The sequence below is a fragment of the Bidens hawaiensis genome, unplaced genomic scaffold, assembly GCF_021521415.1.
Source record: "Bidens hawaiensis isolate Kalapana, Puna unplaced genomic scaffold, B.hawaiensis_p1.1 tig00030894_1, whole genome shotgun sequence".
Taxonomy (NCBI): Eukaryota; Viridiplantae; Streptophyta; class Magnoliopsida; order Asterales; family Asteraceae; genus Bidens; species Bidens hawaiensis.
The window spans coordinates 61,757-88,871 of NW_027495181.1; the positions used below are offsets into that span (position 1 = coordinate 61,757).

The 27,115-nt window shown below is 35.6% G+C and overlaps 2 pseudogenes across 1 annotated transcript; both read left to right on the forward strand.

Annotated features, from left to right (window-relative positions):
* The first annotated feature begins 4,757 nt into the window (after nt 1-4,757).
* On the forward strand, nt 4,758-7,583 carry LOC143581382 (protein NRT1/ PTR FAMILY 5.10-like; annotated as a pseudogene). The gene is made up of 4 exons (XR_013143810.1): nt 4,758-4,896; nt 4,965-5,182; nt 5,340-5,863; nt 6,738-7,583. The product of XR_013143810.1 is annotated as a protein NRT1/ PTR FAMILY 5.10-like (transcript).
* Nucleotides 7,584-8,449: 866 nt separating this feature from the next.
* On the forward strand, nt 8,450-11,229 carry LOC143581381 (protein NRT1/ PTR FAMILY 5.10-like; annotated as a pseudogene).
* Nucleotides 11,230-27,115: the final 15,886 nt, after the last annotated feature.

Below are 27,115 nucleotides of genomic sequence, written 5' to 3' on the forward strand. Positions count from 1 at the left end.
ATATATTATTTAAATATTATTTCAACTAATTATTATTTAATATGAGAATTATAATATTTAAGGACATGAATTTTATCGATCTAATATTATTCCGAATATGGTTACATTAGCGTATTTGAAGATAGTAACGAAACGTAATTATAATATAATAATATTAAACGGATTTCACGAAACTTTAACGGATAAGAAAAGTCCGGTTTTTAGATGAAAAGGATAAAATTTAAATAATTTTATTTAACTTAAAGAAGTTTTATTTAATTTATAATAATTTTTAATAACTTTATTTGATTTTAAACATAAAAGAAAAATGATTTTAAAAAAATAAAAACCACAAGGTCTGACTTGGGTTCGAACCCGAGTCTCTAAGACCACAATCAAATGATCAAACCAGCTGAACTAGCCTGCCAGATTGATTTAAGCACAAAACCAAAAATATTTGACCATTAACTTGATATCATCTTCATCCTTACTAGCCCTAGATTCAATCTTGTTAAATCGCTCCATGTTCGTTCAAATTAGGTTAGGATTTTTGTTTGTTGGTTCAAGACAATCAAAAAGCAAATAATTATTACCTGTTGTGTGATGAGAAGAGGGTGAACCATGGTCGCCGGAAAGTTAACTTGATGGATTAGTTTCACGATATTGGGAGTGTTTTAGATTAATAGAAAGATCGTAATGAGTTTAGACACGCTCTAGTACCTTCTTATAGTCTTAATTGTAATGTAGGTGTTAAATTTGCTCGTTAATGTATTTTAATAATACTCCGGCGTGTTACGGAGATTAATCGGCCAAAATTTGATGTTATAATGCGTAACAAACGATGAAAAAGCTTTTCCATTACGGTCTATGGTCTTTACAAGCGTTTAATTGGATTATTGTGCGTTTTAGGGGTCTAATTAAGTCACCGGATCTGCTTGAAGGTCGTCGGAGCTTCGCCGGATAATTGGGTCACCGGAAAAACGTATAAGAGAGGGGGGGGGGGGCGGCTGGGTTGGATTATTTTATTATAATAATATTACTAGCTTTTATACCCGTGCATTACACGGGATTGGTCAAATAATAAAAAAAAGTTTTGCTATTTGAAATAAATGAACAAATTTAAAGGTAAAAAATAAATGAAATGTATTGTACAAACAATGAGAAGTCTATAATCTCAAATTTATAAATTTGATAAAATCTCTTTGTATTAGCATTTATTGTTTTATCACAAATATTCAAATTGTCATCCAATATAAACAAATTTTAACCATGCCTGCTAGTTATCCTGAATAATGCAAAATATAATGTTCACGAAAAAAAATTGAACATCGAAGGAACAGAACAATCTTAAAAAGGTTGTTCATTCTTTACTATTTTCTACTTCTTTTTCATATTTTTACTTGTTTGATCTTCAATTAATATTTTACTTTTAATTTCTTGACTATTTTATAACCCAACTGCCAAAATGATTTTGGCTCATAACCAATTGATGGCTAGTATGAATGAGATGAAATATTAGAATATTAGAATGGAAAATTGACTATTTTATAACCCAATTGCCAAAATGATTTTAACCCATAATCCATGGATAGCATGGATTAAGAAGAATAGAGATTAGAAATTAGGATTTAATGTGATTATGACAAATCATCATCTTTATTTTTGTTTATTAGTAGAGTAAGATAAAATAAGATAAGATTTTGAATTTAATGTTATACTTTAAGCCCCTGTTCTTTCATATTAGATTAAAATAGAAATTAAAATGTAATTACCAATTGAACCTTGATATTTGAGATATTATATAAATGAAATAAATTTATAAACTTGGATAGTTTTTTAATTATACTCGATTAGATTGCGAATCGTTAAAACTCGGAGTTTTAATAATTGATCAAAGTACTATAAAAACGAACTAACGACGAGTATAAATTGTTAGGAATATGATATTAATGACGAACGAGAAACAATACTATATCGAAACGAATAAACGAGTTGGTTTAATGAATTCAAATACGTAAGCAATGACGAATAATACATGCAATGAAAACTAATATTATAATATATATATATATATGTATGTATATATTAGCAAACAAACCGTGAAAATTTAAAATGGGTCGAGTTTTCGGGTTTGAAAAGTAACGAATGTTACAAATATGTCCTAAGTTTCTTATGACATATGACATATGGACATTAAATTTTACTCTAAATTTAACTCCGATTACACATTTTGTACACCATACCGCACCAACTCTTACAGACTTAGAATCCTTAAAATGATAGCAACATAATCAAGAGCTAATCTGTAAAACTGAGACTTTTATAATAATCACCTAATAATCAACTCGGAAGCAAATCTAGGCTTTAGAGCCTATCGACATTGATGATTATATAACCTACTAAGAGCATTCCCAGCCCGTTCCCTGCCCTATATCCATATATCATATAATTACACTAAAAAGTACTGTATTTTCTCTCTCATGTTTAATTAAATAATATTTTTATACCTTTAGCATCATATTTTCTCTCTCTTTCACTCACAACTACTTCATGAAAATATTAAAAAATTATACAGTATATACAATAAAATCTCAAATTTAACTTACCCATATAAATTTTCTCTCTCCTCTACTCATAACCATACCACATAATTTACAAATTCCCATCACATAATTTTAGGGAACGGATTGAGAATGCTCCAACTAAAATTGAAATAGATGTTAGAAAGTTTGCTTATCCTACCCACGCTCGTCTCTTTTACACATAACATTAAAGACTTAGGTGTTTGTTTTTGAAGACAAAAACTGTCTGCAATCTTATTTCATCTGATTTCATGTCTGCAACTGAAGATGTGGTATGAAGGTCTCCAATCTGAAAATATAATACTGTTTGTTTTATAAACTAGATATCGTCTGCATAAGCTGAAAATTAGTTACCTATAAACTGGGTAACGTCTGTATAAGCTGAATGGTGGTGGTGGACGGTGGGGTGGTGGTGATGGACGGTTTTGGTGGGTGTGGACGGTGGTGGTGGCCGACGGTGGGTGGGTGGTGGTGGTGGTGGCGGACGGTGGGTGGTGGTGGTGGCAGAAAGTGGTGGTGGGTGGTGGCGGCGGTGGACGGTGGGTGGTGGTGGTGGTGTTGGGTGGCGGACAGTGGTGGTGGTGGGTGGTGGACGCTGGTGGTGGCAGACGACCGGTGGTGGTGGGTGGTGGCGGTGGACGGTGGGTGGTGGTGGCGGTTCACGGTGGGTGGTGGTAGTGTTGGACATTGGGTGCTGGTAGGACGTTAAGAAGTGTGAACAAGTTGAACAATGCTTATTTTTTTAGACCATAAAAGTAGTTTTCAGATCTTTTTTTCTTAAAAAACAAACAGTCTTCAGAGCTTATGTTTGCGCGCCTGCAAACGTAAGCCCCTTGCAGACCTTTTAAGCCAAAACAAACAAATACTTAGATGACGACTTTAAAATCAGTATACTAAACATCTGTAGATAAAATGTTACAATTGGTCTCAAATTCATCAGACATACCAACAGGCCCGGTTCTTGGGCTGTGCAAACTGTGTAGTGGCACGAAGGCCCAAAATGCAAAGGGGCCCAAAGGTTTTTGGAATTATATTAACGTTTTTGAATAGTTTGACCCTCTAAGATGGGTCATGATGTGTGATTCTGAAGTAAGAAGGGTGAAGAAGCACCACCGGAGTTTTCTTAGGTGATTATAGCGAGCAGCCATTAGAGCTCTGTTCTTCTGCTTGTGACTGTGTTGGGGGAAGAAAAAAGATGGTTAACAGATTAGGTTTTAAATCTGGACTTTTTGTTAAATAGTTGTAGGCCCACTAATAAGTTTTCTCTGTTAGAATAAATTATCTGAAATAAAAAGTTAAAAATATGTGTCAAAAAAGGTTTTTGGGACGGCCAATTAACAGCAGTAAATAAGAACTCTACACAGGGAATTTAAACATTTATATTAATATAATATTTATTGTCTTATTGCATTATTACATTACTTATTGATTTATTTGGCTTATCATTTTGTAATTTGTATAATATATTTTCTATCATATTGTCGTCACAGTTAAATAGTTCATTTAATGTAATTACATTATTTCATGATTATTAATTACATTTAATTCTATCGTTTTAACTGTTTTAGGTTTAAATTCAAGTCAAAGTATACAAATATTTTTAAAAGATTTAAAATAATTGATTTTATAGCTATTTTAAATATAAGACTTATAAAGTTCATTTGATGTTTGAAAGTTTAAGATGAAACTTAATGTTTTCAAGATGAAACTTAATGTTTGAAACTTTAAATATTTTTCGTATTTTTTAGAAATCATGTCTCCCGTTTCAAATACATATACCTCTTCCATTCCCAAATGCTAGAAGAGTCTCAAGATTCGCTTAAGTAATTTCGATTATTTTCATATCCTACTTTTGTTTTGTTTATTTTGTAACAACTGTATTTGTATTGTGGCTTATTGATATATAACTAAATGATGAGTTTATATTATAAAGAGGAGGCCCAAAATTTTACTTCGCACTAGGCCTAGATTTTTTTTGTCACTCTCGAGGACGGCCCTGCATACCAAGTACGTGTACATGTGGGGATTATATATTAACACGATGGTGACACGGATCAGGTATAGGAAGAAAATATATAAAATCATATATTATAGAAGCAATAATTTTGGATTAAAAAAAATATAAAATCGGACATGATATGATGTTATAATGGTATGGCCACCTTAAAGTGCTGTTGACATTGGCATCGCATTGACATGGAGGACCACAACAACACCGGTCCCGGAATGGAGTCTCCACTGCTCAACGACTTGGTTAACGGTGTGGTTGACTACAAAGGCCGTCCAGTCCTCCGATCCAAATCCGGCTGCTGGCGATCTGCCTACTTCATCATCGGTAACGTTAAAAACACACTTCAATTACTAATTTGCAGAATATCTTTAGCAATTTAATGTTTTATTCAGGTGTTGAAGTGGCGGAGAGATTTGCATATTTTGGAGTTAGTTCGAATCTGATCACCTACTTGACCGGACCATTGAGGCAATCCACGGCAACAGCAGCCGAGAACGTCAACGTCTGGTCCGGAATGACATCGCTTCTTCCCTTAGTCGGAGCTTTCATCGCGGACGCTTTTCTCGGTCGATACTTGACTGTTATAATTGCTTCTCTCCTCTATATTCTGGTTTGCATCTTTCCATATACGAATTTTGAATTTTGATTATGATTATGATTATTAATTAGGACTAGGAGATATCATTGTATCCTATTAACACTGCTAAAGATGATTAATATTGCAAAATACCTTATTAATATTTTACAAAACAAATTATGAATTGCAGGCACTTGCAATGCTGGCCTTTTCAACTTTGATTCCGTCCGACTGTGTAAACGCCATTGATGACTCGCCATGCTCTCCAAAGATTCAAGTTATTATCTTCTTCATATCTTTATATCTCGTGGCATTTGCTCAAGCTGGACACAAGCCTTGTGTGCAAGCTTTTGGGGCTGACCAGTTTGATCCAAATGATTCGGAAGAACTCAAATCTAAAAGCTCCTTCTTCGACTGGTGGTTTTTTGGATTGTGCGCAGGGTCAACAGTTGGGATCTTTGTTCTTAGTTACATTCAGGATAACCTCAGTTGGGGTCTTGGATTTGGGATTCCTTGCGTTATCATGGGTTTTGCCCTCATAGTATTCCTGTTTGGTACCACGACTTATCGGTTTCGCGAGAAAACTGAAGAAATAAACGCGTTTGCGCGAATCAGCAGAGTGTTTGCAACAGCTGCTTGGAATCGGACATTAGCAATATCTGTAGAAGAGGAAGCATCTGGAAGAATGCATCATCAAGATTCTCGAGAGTTCAGGTAATAAGCTTTATTCATCCAGGCAAGTTAGGTAACGGGTCAAAAGTGAAAAGTTCTTTTGACCAGTTAAAACGGATTAATATGTGAAAAGAATAAAAAATAAAAAACGTTCGGGGTCAAACGGGAGTTCGGTTCAACTGTGAATATGCGTGTTGTGTTCGGCTTCACGTGCTCGACACAATTTTCGGGTTCTAGTGGTATTTAGGTTCGTATCGTGTTGAACCCGCTACCTGTAAACTAGGCCCGTTTAACACCCATACTTTCGACCCATTCAAGTCCTCTGACCAGTTTCTTATTAGGTTACATGTTATTCATTTTACTTTTTGACCTGTTAACTCTAAAAATAATAACCCAAATCTGCACATTATTTGATTTCCCAAAACTATATCATATAACTACTGTTAAGGTGGGATATATTAATCATATTGGATATTACTATTAGGACACTTAGTAAATAAATTATTTATATTTATTTTATTGTATTGATTTTGGAAATTGCTTTAATTTAATGTAAGTACAACTCGTGTTTAGTGTTTAGGTCTAACTGAGGTGGAAAACAGAATTGGGTAGCGGGTACAAAGTGTAAAGCTTTAGTTTTTTTTTTCATGAAAAAAATTAATTTGTTTTATATATAATTAGCCATCTATGTTAACAAAACTTATAACGCAACCATAATTCCAGCTTTAAATTAAAATACTGATTTAAAAGGTTGTATGCATTAATAGCACACTTTAGGGCGACTTTCGGCCCATTCAAGTCCTGTGACCAGTTTCTTTTTCTCTTTTGACCCCTTTAATCAACCCAAACTGACATCTTCATATTATGTAGCATGGGATAAGTTTCAAATGTTTTGTTGATATTGGTTTACTGACAGATTTCTTAACAAAGCTTTGGCTTCCCCTAACGGGTCAAACGAAACCCCGTTTGTAGCATTGATGAGGTGGTAGAAGCGAAGGCGGTTCTTAGGCTAATTCCAATATGGGTTAGTTGTTTAGGGTATGAAATCATATATGCTCAAACTTCCACGTTCTTCACCAAACAAGGAGCCACAATGGACCGGTCAATTGGGTCAACCTTTGAGATTCCACCAGCCACATTACAGTCTTTCATTGGCCTCTCGGTTATCATCCTCATTCCCATCTACGACACCATTTTAGTCCCTCTTACTCGTGCAATTACAAATTTTCCCTCCGGGATAACAATGCTTCAAAGAATTGGAACCGGGATCTTCATATCTACTATTTCAATGATTGTTGCAGCTATTGTTGAAACAAAAAGACTCAACATTGCTAGTGAGTATGGGTTATCGGATGATCCGAATGCAATGGTCCTATGAAGATATGGTGGTTGTTACCTCAATATCTGTTGGCGGGAGCTGGTGAGGTGTTTACAATTGTGGGTATGCAAGAATTCTTTTACGACCAAATGCCGAGTGATTTGAAGAGTATAGGTTTAGCACTTTACCTCAGTGTTTTGGGAATTGGTAGCTTTCTGAGCAGCTTTACAATCTCGATTGTTGAGAAAATGACGGGTGGACGGGTTGGATCTCAGATAACATGAATCAAGGGCATATTGATTACTTTTACTACCTTCTTGCTGGAATTAGTGCAGGGGCATTTGTGATGTTTATATATGTTGCAAAAGCTTATGTTTATAATGGATTAAGAAGGGGCATGTAGCTGACCAAATGGTCTTATATGATAGTTGCCGACTTATATTGTAAGTGGAGAATATACGTTGTGAATTGATGTTCAAACTTCAAAGATGCAACAGGGTGTAAATGTAGTAATGGTTGCATAAATTAGTGGATGTACTTTATTTTTACTAGTAATCAAAACACATGTAAGGTTGAAGAAGAGCCTTGTGATGTTTGCTAATGATGAAATTGTGAAGATATGTTCATGTGCACTGAAACTCAAGTATGCTGCAAGATATGCTGGTAAATTGTATAGCCTTACAACCGATGTATATATAAACAACTATCTTCTGTTCGTTGTACATACGAAATGCCTCTGCCAACTTTATGTTTTCTTCAAAGATCCATTTTCGTCTTCGTACATTTTGCCAGCGCACTTACCATAATTTTGACAAATTATGTCTCCCCAAGTCTCTCTGTACATATAAATTTTGTTACTAACTCTATATATGAATTGTTCTCAATTAAAACTTTTGAGTGTTCATCAGTTTGATGAATTTGGTTTATTCTGTTTAAGGTTTTTCCAAATAGTTTCAAACCAAATTCGAATTCGGTTCGGTTTTCAATTTCAACAAAAGATAACCATTATTTGTTATTGTACTGGGTTGGCACTTAGCTTATGGTAACACAGCAATATAACTAATGATTGCCTACCTTTTTCTCTTTACTCTCTCACTATAAGACATAATGCTGAAAATGAGTTTTCAATCATAAAGTGGTTTTGGAATCTTTGGTTTTGGTGGGCCTTTTTCTTTTTGTACTGGGATAATGGCTGATTAAAGGAGAAAATGTGGATGGCTGTCAATGTTCTAGTTATCTATATATGGGGACAGTCAATTATGCATGCTACACTTTCATGAAGTAGTTTAGACTGCAACCGGGACATTGACATGAATGACAACCACATTACCGGCTGTGAGTCTCCGCTGCTCAATAACTTTGTTCGCGGCGCCGTTGACTACAAAGGTCGTCCAGTCCTTAGATCCAAATCTGGTTGCTGGCGATCTGCATGTTTTGTCATTGGTAACGTTAGGCCTCCCAAAAGCACACTCACATTAATATAAGCTTTACACTTACGACGTTCTATTTAGGTGTGGAAGTGGCGGAGAGAATCGCATACTTTGGAGTCAGTTCAAATTTGATCACCTACTTGACCGGACCATTGGGACAATCGACGGCAACAGCAGCCGAGAATGTCAATGTGTGGGCTGGAACGGCGTCGCTTCTTCCCCTAGTCGGAGCTTTCATCGCGGACGGTTTTCTCGGCCGATACCTAACCATTAAAATTGCCTCTCTACTTTATATTCTGGTTTGCATCTTTCCTTCTTTATTTTGAAATTGGAATAATCACCAGATTAAACAAATAGGATTAAGACATGTTAGCGATTAATATATATTAGTTAATAACTGCAAAGAAATTATTTGATTAGGTTTTCTTTGTAATTATACTTATTGCAGCATAATACGTATTGAATGTTATGTCTAAAAGCATTTACATTCTATCCTTTATTTTTTACCCTATAATTTAACTGAAATTCATACTTTTTAAAATTTAATACTCATTTTTAAAAATCTCCCAGAGCATCCACTATTTTTATCTTTATCTTACTTACAAAAAATTATTTTATTATGTTTCTTGTTTTTTTACACTCACAATAATTTGATGAATAGTAACTTTTTATATATAAAAAGTTGGTGTAGCAACTTTTTATAACTTAGGGTTGGGGTAAACAAATAGTGGACGGGATGGAGTTAGTTTTTAGTAAATCTTTTAAAATTTTAAAGATGGGGGAGAAGATGATGGATGGGATGAGAATGCTCTATGTCAAACAAAGTAAACTGTGAAGTCAAAGAGAGAAATTAAACTAGTTTAGGAAACTTTTAAGTTATTTCTGTCAACTTCTGAAACTTGAAGGGTCTTTTGTGTAAATGTGATTAGTTAGTTTGTTAGCCATTTAAAGGTTAGTCACTTAGTTATAAGCTGTAATTAGGGCTATTAACGGCTAGTTCTTTTCTTCTTCTTTCTTATAAATTATTATTCATTTCATTGTAATCATTAAAATAATAAAGCCCTAAAGTAATTTGGTTGTTGAGTTCATTCTTTGTTGCCAATTCGATTGATTGCTCTTCGGTATTAACGATTCATTTTTGCTTATTAACAATATCTTAGAGTGTTTTTATTATTTCACAAAATAAATTACGAGCAGGCACTTGCATTGCTGGCTTTTTCAACATTGATTCAATCTGACTGTGTAACTGCCATTGACGACTCATCATGCTCTCCAAAGATTCAAGTTATTATCTTTTTCGTATCTTTATATCTTGTGGCATTTGCTCAAGGTGGACACAAGCCCTGTGTGCAAGCTTTTGGGGCTGACCAATTTGATCTAAATGATCCCGAAGAACTCAAATCTAAAAGCTCGTTCTTCAATTGGTGGTATTTGGGATTGTGTGCAGGGCCTGCGATTGGGATCTTTGTTCTAAGTTATATTCAAGATAACCTCAGTTGGGGTCTTGGATTTGGGATTCCTTGTGTTATCATGGGGCTTGCCCTCATAATATTCTTGTTTGGAACCATGACTTACCGGTTTGGTGAGAAAACCCAAGAAAAAAACATGTTTGCAAGAATCAGCTGCGTGTTTGTTATAGCAGGTCTGAATCGCAAGGTTACATCTTCAACAATGTCTGCAGAAGAGGAAGCTAATGAAATAATCGCTCATCAAGATTCTCAACAGATCAGGTAATATATTCTTAATTTCTAATTATGTAATATGCTATAACTTTCTAATACTTTGTTCGTATTGGGTTAATGGCATATTTGTTTATAAAGCTTTGGTTTCCTCTAACGGGTCAAATGTAATGGACCTGCTTAAGTGTTGATGAGGTGGAAGAAGCAAAGACGGCTCTTAGACTAATTCCAATATGGGTCAGCTGCTTAGGGTATGGAATAGTTCTTGCTCAAACTTCCACATTATTAACCAAACAAGGAGCCACCATGGACCGGTCGATCGGGTCAACCTTTGAGATTCCACCCGCCACACTACAATCTTTCATCGGCCTCTCTGTTATCATTCTCATTCCCATATACGACACCATTTTAGTCCCTCTTGCTCGTGCAATTACAAATTTGCCATCTGGGATAACAATGCTTCAAAGAATTGGAACCAGGATATTCATATCTATCGTTTCAATGGTTGTTGCAGCCATTGTTGAAACAAAAAGACTCAACATTGCTCGTGAGTGTGGATTATCAGATGATCCGAATGCAATGGTCCCGATGAAGATATGGTGGTTATTACCTCAATGTTTGTTAATAGGAGTTGACACTGTGTTTTCAATGGTGGGTATGCAAGAATTCTTTTATGACCAAATGCCAAGTGATATGAAGAGTATAGGTTTAGCACTGTACCTAAGTATTATTGGAATTGGTAACTTTTTGAGCAGTTTTATAATCTCAATCCTTGTTAAAACGACCGGTGGTAATGGTCAAGATGGTTGGATCTCAGATAACTTGAATCAAGGGCATATTGATTATTTTTATTACCTCCTTGCTGGAATTAGTGCAGCGGCATTTGTTATATTTGTATACGCTACAAAATCTTATGTTTATAATAGAGAAAGAGGCATGTGATATGATGTTGTCTATTTGCCTCTGTCTAACTGGTCTATTTATGGGTGTGCTAGCATTTGTGACACGTCTTATGATAGTTGACGATTATTGTTGCAAGTAGTATGAATTTGTTGTTAGTTCATAGACGCAGTATTCGTCATTGGATGTAACTGTTGTAATGGTTGCTTAAATTAGTGAATGTACTTGGCATTAATAATATATTCCTAAATCAACCTAACTCATCTACTATGGGGTTTGATCCCTCAGTCCCATATTACTGATAAAAGTCAGATTTTAATCAAAACTCTCTTTGGGATTTATGTAACATTGAAACCTTAATGACTTTTAACTAATTTCTCTAGATTTAGTGACATGCTACTAAGTTTCTAAGCTAACATTGTATTTTTATTATCTCAATATTAAAACTAATTTACACTAGAGGTGGTATTGGAAAAAGGGCCGGGTTAGATAACAGGATAAAATAAGATGCTTGTGATTTTGTCAACAGAAAATATATTTAATTGTAACTGATAAACGGATTTCATGAAATGATAGCAGTCAACTTCTACAAATCAACAAAACATTGTGACCGGTCTACCCAAATACAGCAGATAATTGTTCGGTTCTTAAAATTCTAAAATTAAGTCTACTTATATCACTATCATTTACAACATAAACTAACCGAATAGCCGAACTGAATTGTGTTATCACTCTATATCTTTTATAGAGACCAAAACTAAAACTAATTTGACGTCACCCATGACCAATTTTCTATTTTTATTCACATCATGATAACCCAAATGTAAGACAATGTGCACAAATGTAACACAATGGGGGGTTTGACCTAAAAATTAATCCGAACACCGTTTAGGATTTAACGAACCCGTGAATTTTCGTATTACATTCGTGTCATGTAAAAAGTTCACACCCCTAAACTGAACCCAATATTTTCCAATTCCAATTCATACAATGTACATGGACATAAGGATTTGCTATTTACGTTACTATACCTTGGTAAACGTCTTAGTTACATGATTGTATTTGCATCCACTGTATTAAATCATCAGCTGATTTGATATCGAGTTTTCTACAGCTACCCCCTAAATTGCTAAAAAACCGACTAATACGTCACGTATATGTAAGACCCCGAATCTCGGGAATCATACAGTTGGTAATCACATCCACAATTTCCCCAAAAATTTAAAACCAAACGTTTCATTTCATTTAAAACCATTTTAGAGTAATTTAACAGCGGAAATTCATAAGCATCAAAAATTCCCAAAATCGGAAAAATACCAAATGATAAACAGTGGGAAAAAGTTAAGTATCTTAAATCCCAAAACTGAATATAAAGTGAAGTGTTTGTTTTATTTTAAAGTCCTCGTCTAGAAATGCCTTCAACTCCGAGTAGCATCCAGCACGTCCAAGCGGTAACATACACTCCTTAACCTGAAAGTCAATCTAACATACACACAAAGTCAGCTAGAGTTGAGTGAGTTCAAGTTTTCATAAACAATAATTCATGCTTTATTTCAAAGTTATAGCTCTAAACAGAAGAGAGGATAATAAAAAAATAAATAATTCTAGTTCACCGAATAATACATTCATCGTCGAACACACGTACACGAGCCTCTCCACCACGAGTCAAGACTCGAGTAATATATTTGACCCGGAGGCGGTAAGACCTAAGCACGTGACACGAGCCTCTCCACCACGAGTCAAACCCGAGTAATATATTTGACTCGGTCACAGTTTACACATCCAAACACGTGATATGGGCCTCTCCACCACGAGTACAACCCGAGTAATATATTTGACCCGATCACGGTTTAACATACAACGGGCCTCTTCACCACGGGATTTTAAAACCCGAGTAATATATTTGACCCGCCAAAATGATGATCACGCCACACAGGCCTCTCCACCATGGGATTTGAAAACCCAAGTAGTACATTTGACCCGGCCGTAATCACCATGCACACACACATCAATAAGCCTACTCACATCATTCTTAGTCATAAGGAACTAAATGTCATCACACAACCGTAGGCTATTAGGTAACACATACTCATACATATATATGATCCCAAAATATACCACATCGTAAGCCATCCTTAGTCACGAATGGCTAACTAACACCACTAACCATAGGCCATAGGGTCACACGTGCACATATATACATACATACATATATATATATATATCATCCCAAAATATACCATATTACAAGTAAGCCTATGAGCCATAAGGTAATATATAATAATCAGTCCAATATATAATACTCGTATTCAATTACTACCAAGCCTATGAACATCATCGAGCCTAGACCAACCAGGTATACAACCTTAAGGAATTTATGACCAAACGAGTCTAAAATATCCTAAGGCATAGAATGTAACTCACATTGGATTTTCATAATTGCACAAATATTATCAAAGCAATACAATGACCTTCAAATTATTTTAACGAGTAAAATCGGGTAAAACTGTAATTGAGTGTGTATGCCAGCCCAAAACGTAAAAAGATTAAAAAGGGGCATCAGGAACTCACCTGACACAAGGCACGAAATCACCACGAGCTAGAGAACCCCTAAGTATCCCCATAACTCAAACGCCTGTCAGTTTACATACAACATCACTAACGACACCGAAATGACTCGTTTATCCTACGAGGCGTTCAAACATGGTTCGAGTCACCTAAAGCCTCGACCTCAATGAGTTCAATTATAACAGCCCCCGAGGCCTTGTATACACCAAAACAACCCTTAGATACTCCTGGGAATAAAGAATTCCCAAATTACCCCCGGAAGCACTAGGTGGGACTAGTATGCGCGTTTAAGAGTTGTTTAGGCAATTAACATCCAACTCAGCCCCGTGTGGACCCGTTATGATAATTTCACAGCCAACAAGTCCACACACGAGTCAAATGGGTCGGTAACTCGAAGCACAACGCACCAACTAATCAATAAGCGCGAATGCGCGTTGTACCGACCCGTTTGAGTAACCGACAACCAATTCAGCCCCTATACCATAAAAAATCATTTTCCAACAGCCAGTACATTAACTGAAACTATCCGAACTGAATTAGTCATCACTTACTTCATCCCTCGCGTTAAACGCAACAAAACACTATTCTAGCCAACCGAAAACAATCTTTCAAACTACAACTAGTTGACCAATCAAACGAACACCAAAGGACATGATTTTAAAGTATGTAATACTAGACATACCTAGGAAAATGTTGGTGCAAAAACTCAATTCAAATAGCCCCGACACGATCACAATTGAACATCCACCGATTAAGCCTAAAATGAACTTATCGATCATTAACAAGTAAAACATGCAGATTTTAGCATGCAAAGATGCATTTAATTACATAGGATAACCTTTGAAATAAATTATTAAATTTTTACCAGACTTAAATAAATGTCTTGGGTTTATAAAAATATTTTTATTATATTTGTCAAGTGAACACAAAAATCATAAAAATTCCTCCAACACAGAAAGGTATGTGCAGCTATTTCAGTGCGCAACAAAATGGTTTTATTTTTATAAAAATCATTACCCAGCCAAATTAAACGATTCCAATTGGTTTTGGTTCCTAACTCAAAATATTAAATTCCAGAAGTGGAGCCAACCAATTTAGACTTGTCGAAAAAGGGTTATGATGTCGGGAAAACAGACCAGAATCCGTCAACCCGCATCAGCTTTGACACTCGATCTTATAAAATCATAAAAAGTATTCAAATCTCGTCCAAAAATTACGTATTATACCTTTCTGGAAACTAGACTCAAAGTAGAACATCATAGAAACAAGAATCGATCAAAAACATTATATTTTCATCGAGTTATAGACCGAGAAATAAATGAGTACGAATCTGTCAGAAATTGTTATAATCAAAACTCAACCCTAACGTGTTCAATAAAAGGTTTAATTGTGAAAAAGAGTTATACTAAGATAGAACCGACCTTGAATTAGACTTGGGAGGCCGGAGAATGGCTGGAACCTGCACGAAAATCGAGGAGGAGCCTCCCCTAGCTGTTGCTGATTGGAATTATGGTGGGGGCTAGGGTTTTTCTTGTTATGATATAATAATTAACATTTTAGCCCCTCAACTATGAAAGGTGCAACAACTTGGAACAGAAATTAATAAATTTAGCTTACGGTAATGACGAGAAGGTCTCCGAGGAATGCCGGATAAATCCCGAGAATATACAAGCTTTGTTAGGCATACCCCTTTTTACCAAAATTTACGGACGTTACAGTATAGAGCTATGCGGCGGCGTATTGGTGGGTTTTTCTAGAAAAACCCACCAGTTTTGTCTTATTATGTTTTTTTTCTTTTCTTTTCTTTTGATATTTATTGTTATTTATGATTATTATTAATATTATTTATTTATCAATAATATATTATTATTATTCAAAATTTGGCAAATGGCATTCAGTTGTAGGGCTTATTTGGAAAAATTGACATTGCGAAACGAACTTTCAATTTATTAGCTGCTTTCGTTATGGGCATCTTGAATCAGTTATAATGCTTACTTGGGAAAATTGACATTGGCAAACTTTCAATTTTTATATTACAGTGCTAATTAGTGACTGGTACGACGGCTGACTATCGTAAACGCCAGATACCTAATAATAATAACAATTTAATACTAATAATAATATAAAAATTAATATTTTAATAATAATCATAATATTAAAATAATAATAAGAAGAAAATTATATCTTTAAAATAATGTTTTTTTAATAATAATAATATTTTAATAACAAAAAATAATATTGTAATAATAATCATAATATTCATAATAATAATAATAATAATATAATAATACAATAATAACATTTCAATAACAATAACATTTTAATAATAATATTAATATTTTAATAATAATACTAGTAATACTGTAATTAAAAATTTAGCAATAACGGTAATAGTACGGGAAACCGAGTTCAAATTTGGGAGGCCCGACGAGCTAGGGTTACCGTAAAACTGTTCAGGATTACTATAATAATCGATTTAATTCTAACAAAACATAATGTAGTGGCGTGCTGAGTGAACAATATTAGGCTTATATAGGTGGTGGCTATATAGTAGGCATGGTGTAGTATAATGGCCGGTGCTGACGAGTGACTTGTAGGGAAGCCGTTAAGCGAGTTAAAAGATATAAATACATTGGCTTAACCAACTTAATTCTTAAGTGTAGTAATTATAGTTAAATCACGTGCGTTTTTGTTTAATTTCAAGGACTTGGATTACTACACTATGTTGTGTGATTGCAGGTTTGAAGAGCTAAAGGACGGTGTTACGAGAACATGGGTGAAAACGACAAAGAAAATGGAGTTGGAACGAAGAAATTATGAAGAAAACAAGAAGCTGGAAATGGGCTCCACCGTGGCCCATGGTGCACACCGTGGACCACGGTCCAACTAGAATAAAACTTCCAGAGTACACCGTACCGTGGGAGAAGGAGGTGACCGTGACCTGGACCGTGGCCCACGGTCTGGACCATGGACCACGGTCCGTCTGTAACTGCCGATTGTTTCTTCTTTATTAGGCCGTTTTGGCTACCTTTTGGGGCATCTTTTCAATTGGAAACACTTTGGGGATGATTTGGGGGGTGCAAGTCATTATTTTTGGTGATTGGAAAACATTGTTTATGCTTTTGATTCGTATGTTAAAGACAATAGATGCTATGATGATCAACAAAGCCATGAGTGGCTAATCCTTTGGTATTTCTCTTGGATGTAAGGTTATTTACAAAACACTTTTGTTTATTGTTCTAGAACTTGGATTGATTATCAAATTGTCATGCTAGTATAATCATGATGTTTATTTGATTGTTTGTAACGTGTCCATATTGCTTAAACCTAGTTTCATTCTATACGTTCTTGGTGTTGTTGACAATTGAGATTTAGTAGAAGGAATTAGGTTAGAAATATATTGATTGATTACCAAGTAACAACCTCGCGTTCTAGGAACCCGAGTACTTAGTTCTTGATTAATTACAAATAATCACATTTACACAAAATCAAGATATTGTGATTTATCCATTGAACTTTAACAAGAGTTGTAACATCCGGCCCCTCGCATCACCAATATTGTCCACTTTGCCCACGAAGAGCTCACAGATTTGTTTTTGGTTGCCCCGGGTGGAGACTTCCTAGGAGGTCACCCATCCTGCTACTACTCCCACCTGGGCACGTTTAACTATGGAGCTCTCCTCTCGTCCACTACCATTAAGCCCAAAACGCGTTGGTGATTTAAGAGGCGGGAAATATACTTATGAACCAAGGATCTCTCTTGTCCATGACCGATGTGGGATTTGCCTAGGGTGTTACAAACACCCCCCCTTTTGGACTCATCGTCCTCGATGAGGTTTGCCCCACCATCCAATCCAGGATGTGGGATTTGCCTAAGGTGTACCTCGCGACACCCCCGGGGACTCACCGTCTCTGATGAGGTTTGCCCTACCATCCCGAACGGCATAAGAGTGGCTCTGATACCACTTGTAACATCCGGCCCCTCGCATCACCAATATTGTCCGCTTTGCCCACGAAGACCTCACGGATTTGTTTTTGGTTGCCCCGAGTGGAGACTTCCCAGGAGGTCACCCATCCTGCTACTACTCCCACCTGGGCACGCTTAACTATGGAGCTCTCCACTCGTCCACTACCATTAAGCCCAAAACGCGTTGGTGATTTAAGAGGCGGGAAATTTGCTTATGAACCAATGATCTATCTTGTCCATGAACGATGTGGGATTTGCCTAGGGTGTTACAAGAGTGTTGCGTAATAACCCGAATTCCAAGAGAAGTACGTGTTTAATCAATCGTTTACAACTTTCGTTTAGTTTATTTTAGTTAATAAAATCAAATCAAAACCAACTTGGAAGTTACTTTGAGTTATTTACATTTATATTAGTTTAATCGTTAAGCTACTATTTAACACATTTTCCACAAACTCCTCGTTTTCGATACCCACTTACCGCTATCTATTTAGTTTTAATTGATTTAATTTTGCGCGAGTCTTCGACCACATGTCAAATTTTGGCGCCGTTGTCGGGGAGTAGTGCGCAACGTGTGTTACTTTTGTAGTTTGCGTTAAATTGTTATTGCCAGTTTTACACGGGTTGTGTTAGTGTGCAGGTATCTATAGATATATGCATACGCGAAGCTCTCGGTCTTCATCACCGTTAGCTTTTGATCCTGAAATCGAACGCACTTTTTGTCAGAATCGGATTCTTCAAAGGGAGAATAAGATTATTGGGTCTCCAAGCACACAAAGCCGAACAACCGACACAATAATCATGACTTCAACTCAATCCGTACCACCAATGCCACCACCCATTAATTCAGAAAATCCACCCTTCGTATACCCACCATCCATTGAACCCGTTACTACTTCAATTTCTACAAGTATACCTACTTCAACCGTGTTTAGCTTTCAACCACCAATTAACCTTCCACCCCCTTGACCAACTTCATGCCTATTCAAGGACAATCATCAAACTCACCACAACCATCATCTTTCCAATCTCAACAAAATCCACTTTATAATCAGCCAAATACATTTCCGCAAGACCCACCCATAATCCATACTTCACCGGTGTAGCATTCGTTACTTTTCAAACCCGAAAACCCGACTCAGTTTAAATTTTCAATTTTGTTTATAAAGATAAATATATATATATATATATATATATATATATATATATATATATATATATATATATAGATATCAAGTTTGTTCTAATGTATTTTTATATTCGTCGCTTTTTCTTGATTTTGTTAAATCACCCCAATTTATCGTTTACGCATATTATTGTTCATTATTCATCGTTGATATTGTGTTCACGATGAGTTATGATCATCGTATGCTTAATTTCTATTCGTTTGGTTCAATAAACGAAACTCTGCCATTTAACGTTTTATTAACTTTAATCGATTTGTAAACTTTCGGGTTAACACCAAAAATATCCAAGATTATAATTTATTATTACTTCTATATATAATTCAAAGATCAAGGTTCATTTTGTAACTATAACTTTAATTCTGATTTTAAAAATAGTTTGAAACTACAGGGACCTATAGTGTAAATACTTTAAAATTATAATATTAATATGAAACCTCCCAGCCCCCACCCACTTTCCTTGATTTTCCGGCAAGGGTGTCCGGCGGCGATCCCAAACGACCCCTAATTCTTCGCCTTTTGACCCGCTAAATTGGTGCAACGAATTTATAGGTCGATAACAAACATTAATCAACATCCTAAGTATATTACAACGTCCATTAACACGTCAATTGACCTGTGATACTTGCCGGATTTCCAGACACGAGCATTTAACACCCATTAACGAGTGTATGTTGCAATTACTAGTATAAATAGGTCCTAAACTCGTACCAAACCTCAAAATAACATAAAATACTCTCTTTGTCTCGGATTAATCTTTCAAGGCCCGTTTTCCAGCGAGCTATCGTTCTTCATCAAGCCACCACGATACCAGGTAAATTTTATATGGTTTCGAATAGTTTTTAACCAACAAACAAAACCCCTAAACTAATTTTGACAAACATGGAACGGATTTGAAGATTAAGAGTCTAGGGTTTCTTTGTGTAGAAGATGAACTATGGTTATAATTTAAACATTTGTATTCCTGTAATAAAACCAACAAGCAGGTCTAGTCCATTGGTTGGCCCCGGGTTCGTACCCTGGTCATTACATAAGTTTTTCTTATATTTTTTTTACCATTTTCTTTATTATTAAAAATCAAATAAATTATTTAAAAATCATAATAAATCAAATAAAACCATTTTAAACTAAATAAAAATCAACTTTAAATCAAAGGTTGGCTTTTTCCGCCTAAAAACTAATTCTTTTCATTTTCGATTTGTGAAAACCCCCAAATATTATTTTATAATTCTTTTCTCGTTAACTTTTTAATTTTATTTCGTTAATATCTTCAATTACGATAACATAATTATATTCGGAAATAAAGTTATATTTTAAAACCGGTAAATAAAATAATAATTCTTAGATAAGTTACTAGTTGAAATAATGTTTAAATATTATAAACGTTAGCTTATATTTCATTAATCATTAATCCGTTAATATTAATTAGTTTGTTAGCTTTAATCTGTTAAACCTTAATTCTTTGGAGTTAAAATTCGTTAACTTTTAATTCGGTAATTTAATTAGTCTTCGAGATATAATTCCATTTAAAACGTACATTATAATATCGTAACTCTTATACTGTGTTAAAAATTATAAATTAAATAAGAAACATCGTTGAAATTTCGTTAAACTTTAATTCGTTAAACATTAATTTGTTAGCTTATATTTCATTTAACCATTAAAGATAAATTTATAATTCGTTAGCTTTTAAATCCTATAACTTTAATTTGAGTTATGATTACTATTTAAAAATCCGTTAAAGCTTGAAAATAATATAATATTACAATGCCATAAAATGCTACTAGAATATATTAAAAAAATGCAATATTCCGTTGACCAAATTATCTAACTCTTATTATCCCGTTAGATAGCCTTTTACATTTTCATATTTTATTTATAGTTCGAGATGTTCGGTTGCTTCGGTTCCGTTATTGTGCTTTCTATTTACATTTCAAGTTATCTTCGATTTCGAGGTGAGTTTCTCACACCCCCTTTTTCAACGTTTTCATATCTTTGGGGGTAGTATATGTATCTTATCAAAATTCAAGATTTACAATTTTGCTTACAAACTACAATTCATATTATGGACTTGTGTGCTTACTTGCTTATTTGTTATATACGTGGATTTCAAGTGGTTGCCTCAATAAGTATGATCATACGCCTCCCTTTGCACTCAGGTCCATTTGTATCGAGTGGAAAAGGGACCTCATATCTGAGTACGTTGGTAGCTCCAATTGGAAAGGACCTTCGTTTGTTCTTTCAGGTCCATTGCATCGAGTGTAAAGAACCCTTATGTGCTCATTTCACAAGTTTTATGGAATTGTATGATTTTTAAGTATTATATCAAATTGTGGGATTCTCACCAGCTATGTTCATAGCTGACTTTTTTTATACATATGCTACAGGTATAGAGATACGAGAATGAAGGTTAGAAGACACATAGCATGCTTATAGGATATTTAAAGAATAGCTTATTGTTTTGTTTATTTACTTGTTTACAACTTGTATCATTTGATAAACTTGTGTTAAATGATGATTTAAATGAAATAATATTATTATGGTCACCTAATAGCGTCATGTGTGTTTGAGCAATCTGTTCGTCACACTCGGGCGTTTCCGCTTTAGCCGGGGTGTTACAACCGGGTCTTAGGTCGGGCCCGCATTCGTTTGGTGGTCCACGTTATGGTGATAATAATGAAGGGTATGAAGAGTTTGAAGAGGTATATTCAAGTGGGTTTGATGGGAATCAATTGAGGATTCAAGGGCAATTGGGTATGTACCCGAACAACAACCGCAATAACAAATGCAATAATGGGGTGGACCACATGTCAATCAAATACAACAACCACAACCATTGCAACAAGTCCCACAACAACCTCAATATCAACAACCTCAACAACCAAATCTCCAACCACAATTTCAACAATATACACAACAAAGACCCGTGTACTGGCAAATGGGCCAATCGAGAGTGCCATAGGGGGTACCAAGAAGGCATGCAAGAGATATGGTTAGGGGAATTGAAACTCATTTTCGACCGTTCATCACCAATAACCCATCTCCGGTGGTTATTCCTCAAAATCAAAATGGAAGAACGTTTGAGGTTAGAACCAATGCGCTCCAAAGTTTACCAAAGTATAAGGGTCTAGCAATGGAAGAACCTTATTTTCATTTGGAGGCATATGATTCGATTTGTAACACAATCGGAGGTCAAGGTTTTCACCGGATAAGGTTAAGTTGGTGTTGTTTCAATTTTCGTTAGAAGATAAGGTGAAGAGATGGTTTTACACATTGCCTTCCGCATCAATTTATACTTGGGCTGAGATGCAACAAAGGTTCTTAGAAGAGTTTTACATGGCCCAAAAGACTAATGATGCAAGACGAAGTTTGAGAAGCTTCCAACAACAATCAGGTGAGATGTTTCATGAAGCATTTGAGAGGTTCAATATGATGATCAAGAATTGTCCTCACCATGGTATAGCCCTTTGGGAGTTGTTAAATGCTTTTCATGAGGGGTTGAATGCGAAAGATGAGCGGGATTTAATGTCAATCACAAATGGTACATTTGGCACTAAGTATGAGAAAGATGATTGGGCGTTTTTGGAGCAAATGTCGGTCACATCAAAAAGAAAGGATCAAACCGCAAGGAGAGCAAGGCCGACAATTGGAAGACCGCAAGTGCATGTCGTAGAAGATGTAGGTGTACAAACCACTAATCAAAGAATGGATGTTTGTATGAATTGTAATGAGTTGGGTCATGCAGCGGATGTGTGTACGGTGGGACAAGTACAAGTGGAGGAGGTGAATGCACTTCAAGGTCAAGGGGGAGGTGGTCGAAATTATAATATGAACTCAAACACTTACCACCCCGGGTTGAGAAATCATCCAAACTTTCGTTATGGAAATCCGGCTACTCAAACCAATCCGAATTTCCAAGGGAATCAAGGAAATTATGTTCCTCGCCAACAATATAACAATCAAGGCAATTTTCAAGGCGGGAACAATCAAGGCTTTCAAAGTCAATTTCAACAAACAGGAAGTGGTCAAAGTGGGTCTTCGGGTCAAAGTTCTTCAAGTGGGAATGAAATCATGGATATGCTTAGGATGATGCAACAACACATGCAAAGGAGAAATCAACTTGATGAAGTGCGCATGCAAAAGGATGAAGTCCGTGATAAAGCCATTCAATCGTTGACCACTCAAATAGGTCAACTTGCAAACGATGTTGAGAATTTGAAGAAAAACAACTCGAGCTTAAAGAAGGGGAACAACGCGCATATCAATGTGGTAAGTCTTTTATCTAATTTTGGAATTTCTAGTGTTCAAGTTGATCCAACACCCCAGTTTGTTGAGGGGGGTGGTGGGAGATATTAGTGATGAGATTGAAAATGTGAGTAATTATGAAACAATTTTTCAAAATAATTTTGAATTACAACCGAAAACATCTTTTTGTGAAAATTGTTCTTGTGATAAATGTTTAAAAAACAAATTAACCAAAATAAGGGATGATAGGGCTGATAATAATATTATCCCTAGTAAACTTCAAGACCCAGGATTGCCCCTTTTATCAATCCAAATTGGTGAATTTAAAACTGATCGAGCACTGCTAGATCTTGGAGCTTGTGTTAGTATCATGCCCGGTAGTTTATATGATCGGTATGAGTTTGGTCCGCTACAAAAAGTAAACACCACCGTGGTTTTAGCGGATCAAACCCATACACTTCCCCGAGGCATGATATATAATGTGATGGTACATGTGGAGGATTTATGTTACCCAGTTGACTTTTTAGTACTTGATTATGCTAAAAATGTAACTAATACGCAACCCACAGTCATATTGGGTAGACCCTTCCTCGCCACTTCACTTGCAGTAATTGATTGTGCTAAGGGAACACTGGGAATTAAATGCGGGAATCGTGATAAACGGTTATTATTATTTGAAAATACTACTGACCCTTTTATTGACAAGGAAAGCCTGAAGGCCGATTTTGTTAACAAGTGTGTATCCTTGAGCAAGGATCACACAAAAATGAAGTGTTTTGTGATTGACAGGTCAGTTGAGATGAAAGAAGTTGAGCATCAACAGAGTGAGAAGGTGGCAGAAAAAGATAGCCGACCAAGGAAGATAAAAGTGAGACATCCACCTAACCTAAATGATCCAGGGTGGAGGATGAGGATGTTCGGGCCTGACCCTAGTTTGCCGGAAGACTGGCAACAGTTGCTTGAAAAGGAGCATGCTTATAACGAGAAGGCTGCACGGGAGTGGGCCAGTCACCCACCTTGAATGTCATAAAAGTTTCAAAAAGATGGTAATTGTACATTTTGTATATTTTTATTTTTATTTTGCTCTATAATTTCTAGTTTGTTTGTTATTAATGGTATATTAAGTTACCATCTTAGCAAAAACCAAGTGTGTGGAAATTCTTATGGATTTCTCTTCGACACTATGTTGGGGACAACACGGGTTTTTCATGAATGGAAGTGGAGTTTTTAATTACTAGAGTCTTTGTTTTTAATTTCTCAAAACCATACATTGGGGACAATGTAGCCCAAGTGCGGGGATGGAGGAATTTTTAGTTCTTAAAAATTTTTCATAAAACAAAATGAAAAAGAAAAGAGAAAAAATAAAAAATTTAAAGAAAGTCGGAAAGTGGTAAGATGGCGGGGTAAGGTTTTGGTCCCTTTACATGGTCATAATTCCCTAAAGGTCAAGTTTTCTTAGTTGTTTTAAAAAACGAGGTTGTGTAGTATTCTAGTCAAGGTTAGCATGCTTTCGGTACAATAACCTTCATAACATGTCCATATCCACTTGTTTATTGGGAAAGTGAAGAGCAGTGATGGATTGGTTATTCTCCGTTAGAACTTGTGCTATCAATGCATTTTGAGACCTTAGCTTGGCATAAGTGCAAAAGTGATAGAGGCAATTAGGTTTAAACCTCGTCTGGATGAGCGTGAGTGTGGGTTTTGGGGGGTTGGGACTCATACATTACACATATAAGCGTGGGCAATGAGAGGGGCGGGGGGTTGGTTCCCTTAGAAAACTTTATTGGACTTATTCTTTTTATTTAATCAACCCCGATGTTATGTTGCGAGACGATCCGACTTAGTAGGTATTTCTTTGTATTTGTAATTGTTATAATACTAATCAATAGGAAGTATTAAGTATTATGTTTACTAAAAAAAATAAAAAAAAATGAAAAAAAATGAAAAAAAAGAAAAACATGAAAAAAAGAAAAAAAAAGATAAAAAAGAAAAAGTTGTGAGTCAATTTTCGAAGTATGGTGTAGTGAGTGTTGAGATGCAAGTTAGTAATGTTTGTAGTTTTTTATATTATTGTTTATTTAGTTTTGATGTAATAAGCCGGATCGGATCGCCTGAGCTACTTTCAATATTCCCATTCCATACCCTTACACCTAGCCCCGTTATAACCCGTTTTAAGTCCTCTTGATTTGTATTTGTGTCAAAACATATATAAGTGGAGATTTGATGGTAGTACAAGCGTATGTAAGGAGAATTGGTTATGATTGAATACATGTGAATGATCACCAAGAAGAGAGTTAATGTGTGGAGGTGTGTTATGTGTGGGTAAAAACCGAAATCATGTAAGGTTTGATTAGAATTCTAAGGTTAAAATATATTATCAAGGATACTAGTGCAAACCTATAGTAACGAGGGAATAGGGTATGACTTGGGACCTTGACTAAACCAGAATTGTTGGTATGTATGGTGGTTGTAGTTTAAAAACAGTTGGTTGTTTGAGGTGTTGCTTGGGGGCAGGCAACGGTTAAGTGTGGGGATGTGACGAGTGACGAGTAGGGAAGTCGTTAATCGAGTTAAAATATATAAATGCAATGGCTTAACCAACTTAATTTCATGGAATTGGTTGACTATGATTACTGATATGTTTGCAGGTAGCAGGAGGTAGAGGATGAAATTACGAGAACGTGGGCGAAAACGGCAAAGAAAACAGAGTTGAAACGAGAAAGATATGAAGAAAACAAGAAAATGAGAAAAGGCTCCACCGTGGCCCACGGTCAACACCGTGGACCACGGTCAACCCAGCTCCAATCAGACAGTTTTCACCATACCGTGTCATTCTATGCACCGTGGATGGACCGTGGCCCATGGTCTGGACCGTGGACCACGGTCCGACTCGTAACTGCCGATTTTGGTCCACTTTTTAGGTCGTTTTTGGTTGTCTTTTAACATATCTTTCAATTGGGATGACCCTAGGGCGATTTGTAGAGTCCAAGACATTGTTTTTGGTGATTCTAATAATTATATTGAGTGTTTGATTCTTATGATCAAGACTATTGAAGCTATGATGATTTATCAAACCATGATTGGCTAACTCCATTGGTGATCATCTTGGATGTAAGGTTTAATTGATACACTATGTTATGCTTTGATTGCTAGAACAATGACTTTGCAATGTTAGTTTAGTTGTTATGGTGTTTGATTAATTGTTTGTAAATTGTTGCTTGTGTTTGATCATGATCTAAACCATACGTTCTTGGTGTCATTGGCAATTGAGATATCATGGGAAGAATTAGGGTTAAATATTAGTCAATTGATTATTGGGTAACAACCTTGCGTTATATTAATCCAAATACTTAGTTCCCTTTTATCACAATCAAGTAATCAAACATGAACTATGTCTATGTGGTTCTTTCTAATAAGCATGAATATTATGTTGATTTAAACCTGAAATCTAAGATGACCGCTTTCTCTTAATCAGTTTACAAACCTTAATAGTTGTTGCAAGTGTTCTATTTCATTTTAGTTAATCTCAAAACCAAACAATAAAATATGAATTTACTTTTTATGCAATTGTAGTTTAATTTCATAGTCTGTTAAAGCTACTGGTAAACACACATTCCACAAACTCTCTGTGTTCGACACCCACTTATTGCTATCTATTTAGTTGTATTTGGTTTATTTTTGAGTGAGTCTTCGACCTCACGTCAGGTGCCTAGACAAATTTCAAATTGCTATCATAACGAAACCCAAATTACAATTAAATATAGTTTAGTTTTTCAAAAGTCCCTATAAAGTATAAACCGTCTCTCTTGATCTCACATAACAAAACAGAACCAGTCACCAAATCTCTGTCCTAACATGTACAACTAACGACTTCAACTTCTACAAATCAACAAAACCATTGTGACCGGTCTATCCAAATCCATCAAATAATTGGTTCGGTGCTTAATTTTCTAAAATTAAGTTTTCTTATTTCACTATCATTTACAACTTAAACTAACCGAACTGA